This window comes from Anthonomus grandis, chromosome 11, assembly GCF_022605725.1.
Source record: "Anthonomus grandis grandis chromosome 11, icAntGran1.3, whole genome shotgun sequence".
NCBI classification, from domain to species: Eukaryota; Metazoa; Arthropoda; class Insecta; order Coleoptera; family Curculionidae; genus Anthonomus; species Anthonomus grandis.
This window is the reverse complement of record NC_065556.1, coordinates 27,524,753-27,537,005: the sequence shown is the minus strand read 5'-3', so window position 1 is coordinate 27,537,005 and position 12,253 is coordinate 27,524,753. Positions and strand designations below refer to the sequence as shown.

The window sequence follows — 12,253 nt, the reverse complement described above, 5'->3', positions numbered from 1 at the left end:
GTATTTTTGTGCAAAAATAGACTGGCTTCATTATTTATAAACCAGTGATCTGTTTTTATAATAAATCAAAAAAAGTATGGTTTCATTCAAACATGGTTCCATTATATTTAAATCAAGGGGTTTCAATTTTAGGCAACCCAATTAAAATTTAAAAAAAAAAACATTAATTTGAGTTATTTTCTTTAATTTCTTGGAATCAAAATTTAAATTTTCAATTCACTTCAAATTCCAAAGAAGGTTCATTTAACGTCAAAATTCTTTATGCGGGAACAGTTTGTACACGTCAACCGTCCATAGGTAACTATGCAGCGCATCTAATCTTCCTTTTTTATAGCGAGTGGGACAAGGATGGGTGGACTTAGTGGTATGTTAAAATATTGGGACGTCCGAACTAGTCTGCATTTCTTTGCATCTCGAGAGTTAAGCAAAACTCAAAATTTAATAATTTTTTTAATAACTGTATTTGACTAATGACATCGTAATCTTAAGGATCAATCTTCCTTTTCCTTACACCGAATTGCCTACAAACTGCCTTTACTTTAAACTCTTCTAAGTGTCTGGATTTTTTAATCAATTGGTGATCTACTCTCATAAATGGTCAAAAGTAGTCTGGTTTCATAAATAATGTTTCCAATTCCAGGCACACCAACTAAACAATTTTTTTTCTTACAGAACTTTACGGAAAATTCGAAATTTGTATTGTATTTTTGTGCAAAACTGGCCTGGCTTTATTATTTATAAACCAGTAATTTGGAATAAAAATTTAAATTTTCAATAAACACTCGAAATTCCAAAGAGGGTTCATTTAACATCAAAATTGTTTATGCAGGAACAGTTTGCACACGTCAACCGTCCATAGGTGCATCTGTTCTTGTTTTTTTTAGCGAGTGGGACAAGGATGGGTGGAATGCTAAAATATTGGGATGTCCGAACTGGTCTGCATTTCTTTGTATTTCGGGAATTAAGCAAAACTCAAAATTTAATAGTTTTTTTTTCTTTTTTTAATTACACTAGATTTTTTGACACTCCAAATCTCTTGGGTTCCTAATACAACATTACTTCAACTGCCTGGAAGAAATAAAGATATATTATTTTTAAAAAAAAACCCTTGCATAATACTGTAAAAAAAGTCAGGTTATGTGAAAATACATTATATAGCTGTATATAGCGAAGGGTTTCATTAGTAATCAATTAGCCATATAATTTCATAAATAGTCAAAATAATTCTGTTTTCATGATTAGTCAAGCAATATTTACTTTCATTATTAGTCAAAAAGGATCTGGTTTTATAAATTGACTACATAATTTTTCAACTTATGTACTTTTATTGAACTTATACGAAAAGTTAAATCAACAGCCTGGTTTCATAATAATAGAAACTTTTTTTTTAAATAAAACCTAATTTCATGTAATAAACATGCATTTTCAAGCTTACTACATACATATTGATTTTCATTGCGTATGGGGCATTATATACAACTTATTAAAATTAATTACATTATCTCCTACTAAATATTGTTTATATTATATTATATTAAATATTTTGTGTCCATAGGCAATCATTATAATTATGTTTTTGTAACGGGTGTCTCTTCACTCGATTATTTATTGTTCGCTTTATTAATTGGTTATCTGTTGGCCTAATATAAATTAACATATATAGCAGGGTGCATTTTCGTTATTATATTTTTTATGTACCTGCCTCAAAAAAATAATATTTTAACTCATTAAGTTTGAATACGCATATTCATGGAAACTGTAAAACCACCAAACGTGTACCGATCGAAATTTAATAAAAAGGCTTCTGTTTATTTTCCACAATCTGTTTGAAAAGGGATAAAGCGATTATCGTTTAATTTAACACAAAACGTGCTTATTATTGCAAAATTCGTTTTAAAAAAAGAGTTTCCCATTACTGGGTTCGATTGGGGCAATATCACTAATATAAAAATTACATTAAAAAGCTCAAGGAATAATGAAACAACTAAAACTCTATACATGTTTTAATACGAATAAATGCCACCCAATTGAATAATTGCTGTAAAAAAGGGTATATGCCAGAACACACAAACATGCTATTTATATTACTCAACCCTCCGGAATATAAATTTGAAAATTGAAATGACTTTCCGTTTATATTTGTAATAAAACATCCATGAAGTCCAATTTGCATTCGGACCGCAAATATTTCGATATAAATTTAGTTGGAAAAGAAGAAAATTTGATCACGTATATTTAATTTAAATTATTTATTTAATCGTGCAACCTAAAAAAACACTCTTTATTTACTTATTTGTTTTTTTAATTTGACCAAATACTTTTCTAAGTTCTATTGAATCAAGTAAATATTTATTTATTTTTTATGTGAAGGAAATTTGACTTTTGATTACGATGATCCAATAGATAATATAACATCATAAATTTAATTAATTCATTGAAATATTGTACTGAAATAGTAATATGACGCAGTGTATTATTACCGTTATATCAGAATAATTGAATAATAATTCAGAATAATTTAATAATTCACTGCATAATTAATAAAATCGTCGCAGCGGTCATAATATATTGATCTAGTAATAACTAACTGATCCTAAAGGGCTTAATACATTTTTATTATCTCACTTTATTCTAATTAAAAAGCCCTTTTTAAATAACTCATAATATGGTAAATGACATGAAAACCTGCGGTGCTAAGCTCACATTTTCTTTCACGTATATAGTCAAAGGGGTTTTACGTAAATCGAGAAAAACTTTTAAATGCATAATGGTAAAAGTTAAAACCCAGCAAGAGATAAAACAATAGAAATGTAAATTTCTCTTGTTTTCGGTTTAACTGGAAGCTGGTTCATTTGCCCTGCGGCGTTTCGCAATTGTTTTTTTTTTGATTTATATTCTTAGAGAAAAAATGCGAGGCAAAAAAACAGTAATTTCATTTAAAGCCCTGTTTGCCCTTAAATACGTCATAAAATAAAAGACAAAACCCTTTTTTAGCATCACAATGAAAACGAACGCCGTCGCAATATTTAAAAATAATTTGACGCTTTAAGTGAATTTTCAGTAAAAATTGAGAGAAACCTTTGAGGAAATTTATACCTTAATATTCTACACTAGAGCGGCATAATTATACTCTATTGAGAAGACCACCAAGGTCACTTAGGTACAAAATTATAAAAAAACCCTTACAAAGCTTCTTTTAGAGGGGGTTGGATATTAAATGAAAAAATAATTAGTGAACTGATTTATCGTATGTTTAATGTGCACATTTCAGCTCTAAACGGATCGCTGAATGTGACAAGCAAAACCGATTGTGATGAAAAACTGCCATCGTCGCGGTATAATGGCATTTGCATTATACGCCTATTTTTGGAATTTATGAGCGAAATTCGAGTTGAATTTTTTGAAATTAATAGGTCTAAAGCGTAACTGTTATAGTTGTTTAAGTGTGAGTTAGGTATGAGATGGGTGTTTAAAGTAGTTAAACCATCAACGTTTTACTTAGTTTTCCAGTTGGAAAATTCCAGGTGCCATAAGGATTTATCATACTTTCGTTGGTAGTGAGGTTTATTGCGTGAAAAATAGTTCTAAAGTTTTTAAATAAATAGTTTGCTTTATTGTTCAAAAAATTTAAATTAAATACCCTGTCCATTAATCCAACTTTCATTAAAATCGGTGGGAAATTAAGGGAATTATACCTGTTTTTCTACTTGGGAGTTTTACACATTTTTTCATATTTAATTTTTTACTCTGAAAATATCCAGTTTTTTAATTTTTTTATAGATACCCTTTTTATTTTAAATTAAATACCCTGTTCAATAATCGAACTTTCATAAAAATCGGTGGAAAATTAAGGGAATTATACCTGTTTTTCTACTTGGGTGTTTTAATAATTTTACACATTTTTTCATAATTAATTTTTTTTACTCTAAAAATATCTAGTTTATCAAATTTTTTATAGATATACTTTTTGTTTTGAATTAATACCTCATTTATCAATCTAATTTTCATGAAAATCAGTGGGAAATTAAGGGAATTATACCTGTTTTTCTACTTGGGTGTTTTAATAATTTTACACATTTTTTAATATTTAATTTTTTACTGTGAAAATATCTAGTTTTTCAAATTTTTTATAAATACACTTACTGACGTAAAGTAAATCCGAAGAGAAATATTTTATGAAACTGACGATACTAAAATACTTGCATGATGTAAAGTAAAAAGTAGTTGCTCTGCTCGTAAATAGGTTTGCGTTAGCTGACCTAGAGGAATTTTAATCAAAATTAACTCAAACCATATAAAACTGTCAAGGCTGACGTAAAGTGATTTAAAAAAAATGTGCAGATTATGAATTTAGAAAAATTGTCGACGTAAAGAAAAAAAAATTACATGCATTCCTCAAAATTATGGAGTAAATGAATGCGTTGGATGACGTAGAGAAAAACTATTTCTATGTCCATAAATGCCATGAGTTACCCTAACTGACGTAGAGAGGTTTTAATTATAATGAGCTGAAGAAGCAAAAAATAAAGACTTTAATACGATTTTTTTTTTGATTGAGTGTTGTGCGAGAAACGTTTAATTGTGTTATAATTGTCGCACTTTCATCGATAATTTAATACTTATTTAATAAAAATACACTTTAAAGGCCTCTTTGCCTTTAATAAATAGAGTCAATTTTTTCCGCCCTCGTTGGTCTCCTATATAGAGCAAATGTAAAGCGTACTGCCTAGATTAAGCTTCGGAGGACCTGTGACGTGACTATCGAGGGCTAAAAGCAAAGACTTTTTATTGTTTTATTATTTTAAAATTACTATTTCTCTCGAAAAACCTAAAAGTACGATTCGACATATAGAAGTGAGAAGCCCTATGCGTCAGCTGACGTAAAGGAAATAAAGAGAGAAATATTCAATAAAAATTAACTGAAATGCATTAAAACCACATGAAACGGTCAGGACAGTAAATTGACGTAAAGTAAATTAAAAAAAAAAGTTAAAATAGAAAAGTTGCTGACGTAAAGTAAATCCGAAGAGAAATATTTTATGAAACTGACGATACTGAAATTACTTGCATGACGTAAAGTAAAAAATAGTTGCTCTGCTCGTAAATAGGTTTGCGTTAGCTGACCTAGAGGAATTTTAATCAAAATTAACTCAAACCCAATAAAACCATATAAAACTGTCAAGGCTGACGTAAAGTGATTTAAAAAAAATATGCAGATTATGAATTTAGAAAAATTGTCGACGTAAAGAAAAAAAAATTACATGCATTCCTCAAAATTATGGAGTAAATGAATGCGTTGGTTGACGTAGAGAAAAACTATTTCTATGTCCATAAATGCAATGAGTTACCCTAACTGACGTAGAGAGGTTTTAATTATAATGAGCTGAAACGCATTAAATCCGTATAAAACTGACGTCAAGTAAAAATTAAAAATTAATATTTTGTGACGAGGATGCGACTAGAATACTGGCTTACGTGAAGAAACATTTTTTCTAATTACATTTCCCAAAATAATAAAATTGTCGACGTGAAGAAAAATATTTACATAGACATTCCCCTATAGAGTGAGTAAATGAGGACCTATGACGTGACTATTGAGGGCTAAAAGCAAAGACCTTGTTGTTTCATTATTTTAAAATGACTATGTCGCTTGAAAAACTTAATTTTAAAAGTCATATTAGATTGCCTCGTTTCATATTTTTTTGCATGCAGTTTTGAAATCAGGGGTTAAAATAAAATGTATTAGGCGTTTGTGATTGATTCAATCTATATAGACTTTACAAACGCTTTTGACAAACTGCACCCCCAGTACCTGGGTAAAATAATAGTTTATAGATTAGTACTTTTTGACCTAAAAATCCATCATAAATATTTCCAATAAAATTATGCTTCTATACATATATAAAAAAAAAACAATCAACATTTCAAGGCAACTCAGACAAATTTCCTATAAGTTAATTTAGTAAAATTAATCATCTTTTATAATTTATAGCTAAAAATTTTAATAAAAGTTCAAGGTTTTGTCAACGACACGATGTATGTATGTATACACACGATTATAATTTAACCGAAAACGATAATATCGCCCTGTTTAATCTTATGCATGTTTAAAATGACGCCAATTGGATTTGACAGAATAATCGGACTCATTCCCATTCAATTCAAACCGCAACAACGTAATTAACGCGCTAAATAATTAATTAAACCGGGAAAGATGTTTTTGGTCGATAATAATTATTACGGGACCCGTTATGTTACGATGTATTTTCAATTAAAACGCTTGCTCATGCCCGTTGTCGCTCGCCTCGCCATTAAAAATTCATATAATGGAGCGCATTTATAAATAATGGTCGTTCTTATTTATTAACTATTCCATTAATTTGTGTTTTTGACTGCCTAATGGATGTAAATTGTTATTTTCTATTTTTAAATTAGGCATTGATGTGCCTTTACTATATAATATATTAATACGTAATTAGGTTGGACGAGCAACATCAGCATAATATGGATATTTTTACTGTTTCAGTGATACTATTAAAACAAACTCAGTCCCTCTCAAATTAAAGGACTTCAGTCGTATGCATTTAATTAAAATTTTAATGCGGCGTACATAAGAACTTTTGACATAATTAAAAATGCACATAAAAGGATGCATTTCATTAAAACTTATCTGTTTGTATGGGTTATAAAAGTGGAATAATTCACAAAATAAAAAACATGAATCTGGTTAGTCGTATCCAATTAAGTTATGCCATATAAGCTATGCAAGCGGTTAAAATTATACAATATGACAAAATCAATCCTGGACGTAATGAAAAATCGCTTTTCTATATTTCCCAGTGCGATTTGCGGCATCGGTTCTGTCATTTTTTATATGCGGGTTTTTTAATTTATTTTTTTTTATGGATATTGACTTATGAACGGGTTTTATTGCGATTTTTTATAGACGTAAATATTTTTTCAATTTTTTTTTTTGAGAGATAAAAAGGGATTTTTTGAAGTTTAATTTAGCGTTCGCCATATAACAGTTTGCGAGCGGATATACTTTATTTTTTAAATTTAGAGATATTTATTTAAAGGTGAGTTTTTAATTAAAAATTTTTATTGTATGTGTTTTGCGCGTGTATATTTTTTTTAATGGTTTAAAATGTTTATTGTTAGATTTTACTCTATTCCGCCCTCGAGCGTTTCAAACTATAAAAATTAAAAAAAAAATAGAAATGATTATTTTTTAACAATTGAAAGAATATTGTAATAATCTCAACATAAGAATTCACCAGTAAGAATTTCTTTATTAATCTTGCATCGCGAATATTCTTTGATGCAAATTTGTAGGAAAAATTATTTTAAATATTCCTATATTATCCAATGTACATACATCTTATATTAGTAAAGGCATTTTTAACCAATACATATTCAGTATTTAAATAAATATCATATTTACTTAAATGATATTCTATAATATGAATAATATTTTGCCTAAATATACTTATTACTAAATCTACTTCAACGCCATCATGTTCTTTTAATTGTGTGTCTTACATTATTTCAAAGAATAATAATTTGTTTGAAAGAGACGCGTTAGGTCAATAATAATATACGAGTTAAAAAAGGATGTATGCTAACAATTTTACGTACCCACATATTCAATACATACCGTAGGATTTTATTTATATAAGGCGTATTGGCAACCTCGCCGATTTCATCTCCCGCGATCCCTGGAATGTTGGTATTTATTAGAATGATAAATGTGTATTAATTGTTATAGCTATTTTAAAAGATTTATACGTAAATGAGTGTAATAATAAGCAATAATATTGTGCGAAAAAGCAGATAATTTAAAGCCAGGTTTGCCATCTTTCCTTCCAGCACTGTAAGTAAATTAATGGTTCGATTTCGTTTAAAAAACGCCCTAAAACATTTTTTAATTAAAAATTGCTTTAAGCTATTATACACTTTTTTTATCATCAACCTTCTGTTTTTTTTTTAATTTAACACATAAGCCTTAAAAGCCGTATTTTGGTATAAAACATTTTTTCAGTGGTTTTTCAACAGGAGTGGCTTTTCTTTAAATAAAAAGAAAATCTTAAAAAGTTTCAGTGATGAGCAGTATTAGATATTTTATTGGAAAATTAATTTTCTATTTCCACCAGCGATGTGAGTATGCCACTAATTTTTTTATTTTATTTTTTTTGGGCATTCTTGTACAACATCGCGTTTTCTTAAGTTGCATTAAAGTTCACTTGATTTTTTTGTTTTTTTTTCCGAAGAGGCTTTTTTGTTCTTAAATCCCAAATACTTTATTAAACTAAAAAAAAAATCAGGAAAAGTAGAAATTTAATTTATATGCATATACAAATATTCTATTTTCCAGAAATTGTACGAAAACTTTTTGGAATCTCTGGAAAAATTAAAAATTAGATAAAATCCCTGGAATAAAGTGCAATTCCCTAAAAGCATGGAAATTCAACAAATTACTGGAAGACACAGAAAACTACTCCAGAAGCCTCAAAACAATTGGAAAATAAAAAAAAATAATTTTCTACTTCCAACATTAGGGTGAATAAATGGTATGCCACTGATTTTTTTATTTATTTTTTTTTGTGCTTTTTTTAAAACGTCGTACTAAAATATAAATCAGTGGCATACCAGTTTTTGCAGATATATTTTCTTTATTTAAATTCTGGATTTTTATTGTTTTAAATTAAAGAAAAGGCCTCTACACTCAATAAATAAACAACAACATCAACATGTTTTTCTCATGGATTTCTTGAGATGTATTGGCGAGGAATTAATTTTTCTGATCAATATAAACAAAAAAATCACAATGTTTCAAATTTCTCCAGAGGCAAATCAAAAAATGATTTTCCAAATGAAAATTCTAGGAGGAAATAAAATTTTTGTTAATTTTCTTAACATTTCTTTGGTTTTTTTAGACTACTGAACCGAACTACTAGAACCACTGTTTCTTTTTGATTTTTATAACATGGATTTTCCTTAAATTTTTAAAATTATATTTATTAAAAGACGCCATAAGTAGTAACTCACAGACGCTCCAGAAAAATGCAGACCAAGTAGAAAATTAATTTTAATACCAAAAGAAGAATTACTTCAGAGCTGTATACATCACTTATTATAATTAAGTCATAAGAAGTCATTTTGTTTAACTCTATGAAATTTTTCAATCCTAGATCCATTTACCAAAAATTTCACTAAAAGTGGCTTATAACTTCTACAAAAATTACTTAAAATCCCAGGAATTAAATTAAAATTTATTCCAATTAAAAAAATCATAGAAGACACAGAAAATTTGACTTTAGTGTGGCTCAATTCCACTTGAAGTGACTATTTTAGGCATTGACTACCTCAAAATTCATTATTCCAAATCATTCGCTTTGACCTATACTATAGAATTTTATTCTAGGAATTTGGATGGCTCTAAAAAGTTACTTCTAAATCATTTAAAGTCCTACAGCGATTCCACGCCATTTTCTATCAGTAGTGTGGGTAAAAATTGGTATTTTATTAGTAGTTTTTTAATTAGATTAAGACGGTATTTAAAAAAAAATTATACCTGAATAAAAAAAATAATAATTACAAAGCAAATTAGTGGCGCACCATTTGTAACACCGATTTCTTTTTATTATAATTTACTATTTCATTTTGTTGTTAATTATTATACCAAAGAATATCGTTTTAAATAAAAGTACACCGCTTTGTTTTTTTTTCTATTTATTTATTTCTATTAAATAATTTTTTTTAATTATTAAAGTTTACTTGATTTTTTTTTCGAAGTGACTTTTTGTTCTTAAATCCCAAGTACTTTATTAAACTAAACTCAAAAAAAAATCAGGTGAAGTAGAAAATTAATTTATATGCATATCAAAATATTCTATTTTCCAGAAATTGTACAAACACTTTTTGGAATCTCTGAAAAAATTAAAAATTAGATAAAATTCTTGGAATAAGTTTAAAAGTGTAGTTTTTAAAGTAAGGAAATTCAAGAAATTAATGGAAGACACAGAAAATTACTCCAAAAGCCTCAAAACAATTAGAAAATAAAAAAAATAATTTTCTACTTCCACCATTAGGGTGAATAAATGGCGTTGTACTAAAATATAAATCAGTGGCATACCAGTTTTTGCAGATGTATTTTCTTGCGATATTTTTTATTTAAGCTTTGGATTTTTATTGTTTTTAATTAAAAAAAAGGCCTCTACACTCAATAAATGAACAACAATATTTAGAAATGATAAAAAAAAGAATATTCTGCAATTGTTTAGTTTTTCTCAAAATATTATGTTCTTGTCATCGATTTATTGAGATGTATTGGCGAGGAATTAATTTTTCTGATTGATATAAACAAAAAAATTACAATGTTTCAAATGTCTCCAGAGGAAAATACAAAAAAAATAATTTTTCAAAGAAAAATCCTAAGAACAAATAATATTTTCGTTAATTTTTTTGAAATTTCAGTTTCTTCAGATTTTTGTAACATTTTTGGATTATGTTGAGTATCTTAAATATTATATCTTTATCTATTCATTTATTTACATTTATTAAAAAACACCAAGTAACTCACAGACGCTCCAGAAAAATGCAGACCAGGTACAAAATAATTTTTATCCCAAAAGAAGAATTACTTCAGAGCTTAATTAATAAGAAGTCATTTTATATAACTTACATTTTTTCAATCCAATATCCATTTGCCAAAATTACTTAAAATCCCAGAAATTAAATTAAAATTTATTCCAATTAAAAAAATCATAGAAGACTCACAAAACTACTCCGAAATTTGACTTTAGTATGGCTCAATTGCACTTAAAGTGACTCAAGTAGCTCAAAAATCAATGAAAGTTGTTGAGCTATTCTTCTCTTTGAACTATTCCAGGCATTGACTATCTCAAAATTCATTATTTCAAATTATTCGCTTTAGCATATAATATAGAATTTTATTCCAAGAATTTGGGTGGCTCTAAAAAGTTACTTTAAAGTCCTACAGAGATTCCACGAGTCACTGTCCACCAGTGATTTGGGTAAAAATTGGTATTTTATTAGTATTTTTTAATTAGATTAGGTCGGTATTTTTTAAAATTTATACCTGAGACTGTATCACTGATTTCTTTTTATTATAATTTACTATTTCTTTTTTTTAATAGTTATACCAAACAAAAATGTTTTAAATAAAGGTACGCCGCTTTAAGGTTAAGGCTTAAAGGTAAGACTAGTTTTTAAAGGTTATTTTCAAAGAGCTCTGGCTCCCTGAGGAAGCTTTTCCGGATCCATGTTTATAACTTTTGTTTTTCTTTTGACGTTTTCTATCTGACCTAGAAGTTTGTAACATGATCAACGCAACACCCTGTATAAATAAAAAATTAGTAAACTTATAAGATTTCCTGGATACACTTCTTTGAAATTTGTGCAGTTTTTTTTTAAACCAAAACAGGGGCCAAAGATCCTCTCAAAGAAATGCTTAAAAAAATTCAAAAACCCAGTTTTATAAAACTATAGTGTTTCTCTGGATTCAGTTATTTTAATTTAAAAATTAGATTTTTAGAGCAGTCTGTAGGTGATTCTGTAATCCTTTAAATATTTAATGAAAAATCCTAAATTCCTAGGAAATACAAATTATGACAACATTGTTGGCACACATAAAAATGACCAAACTTAAAAAAAAATTACGATAAATGCCTGGAAACCATGGCCCTTACTACAGTAACTTAAAGAGTCATTCCAGGCATTTGAGATATCTGGAATAGTACAGATTATAATATAACAAACTTCTTGGAATAAAATTTTTCCTTTTTGACTAATATAAACATTTGACTATAAACTTTATTTCAATTCCTATTATTAATTTTAAATGTAAATTCTTTTTTCATTATTTTCTATTTAAAGTTAACTAAATTAACATAAAACTATTATACCGGACCGGTGTTGGCAATTATAAGGCACAACCGCAAAATGCAAATTCATTTCTTTAATGGTCGGCTTCCTTTCTTTTCCTAATTGAACCCCCTTCCCGACCTTTCTGTAATTCCAACGATTTTTGCTCATTTCTATTTTTAGTCTGATTTATAACCCGATTCTTGCTGATAAATGCGGAATTATTAGCGATTTTTTTTTTGTACCAATTAGGCTTAGTTTTAGCAGTATGTGATGCAAATTAATAAGGATGGCGTGAATGAAACTTGGGTCACGCATATTAATTGAATAATTATTGTGATTTGGATCAAGAGTTGTGAAGAAGGGT

At 27.9% G+C, this 12,253-nt stretch overlaps 1 protein-coding gene across 1 annotated transcript in view; it reads left to right on the top strand.

The window, feature by feature from the left end:
- The window catches only part of LOC126742177 (5-hydroxytryptamine receptor 1-like), a 205,051-nt gene that overhangs the window by 43,971 nt on the left and 148,827 nt on the right, over positions 1-12,253 (top strand). The window lies entirely within an intron of this gene.